This window comes from Tupaia chinensis, unplaced genomic scaffold (assembly GCF_000334495.1).
Source record: "Tupaia chinensis unplaced genomic scaffold, TupChi_1.0 Scaffold139457_1, whole genome shotgun sequence".
In the NCBI taxonomy this organism is placed as follows: Eukaryota; Metazoa; Chordata; class Mammalia; order Scandentia; family Tupaiidae; genus Tupaia; species Tupaia belangeri.
In genome coordinates, this window is record NW_006199342.1 from 989,614 (window position 1) to 990,262 (window position 649).

Sequence of the window (649 nt, forward strand, 5' to 3'; positions counted from 1 at the left end):
TGGTAGATCTAGCTGCAGGGAGTGGTGCCTCTCAGCTGCCAGCAACCAGTGCTCCAACTCTTCAAAAACAAGATTTGGGATCAAACGAAGGAGTGGAATCTCTAGGGGGTAGAGAACATATACAAAGAATGTCACCTCTTGATAAAAAGCAAGTAGTTGGCCTCCACGTGACAGAGGCAGGAATTTCTCCTGTGGGTAGGATGTTTAATGAGTTCATTCTTTTGCCTTGCCCTGCAGTTTACCCTGGTGGTAATGCACCCTTAAAAGGGCATAGGTGAGGTAATAAGGTTTCTCTTCATAATCTTCATCCACACCTTGGAATCTGGTTTGTGGAAAAAACCTGTCAAACAAGAAATGTTTCCTAGTGGCAAGATGTTAGAACATGCATCTACTGGGAGAAAGTTGCAGATCCTTTTACTGCTGCAGATCTGTCTTCAGGAGGGAAGCCTTGTGTTTTGGCTTCTGCATTGGCCATTATCAATAATCGAAGTGACTCTGCACCGAGTTCCCATTTCCAAAAGGAAACCACAGCCCTATTAGAAACAGTTACATCTCTCTCACTGATAAGAGTTTGAGTGCTGCATGAAAAATGGACTGCAGAGATGCCCGTGGGAACGGTAAAGGGAAAGAAAGCCTTTCCTTCTTCATA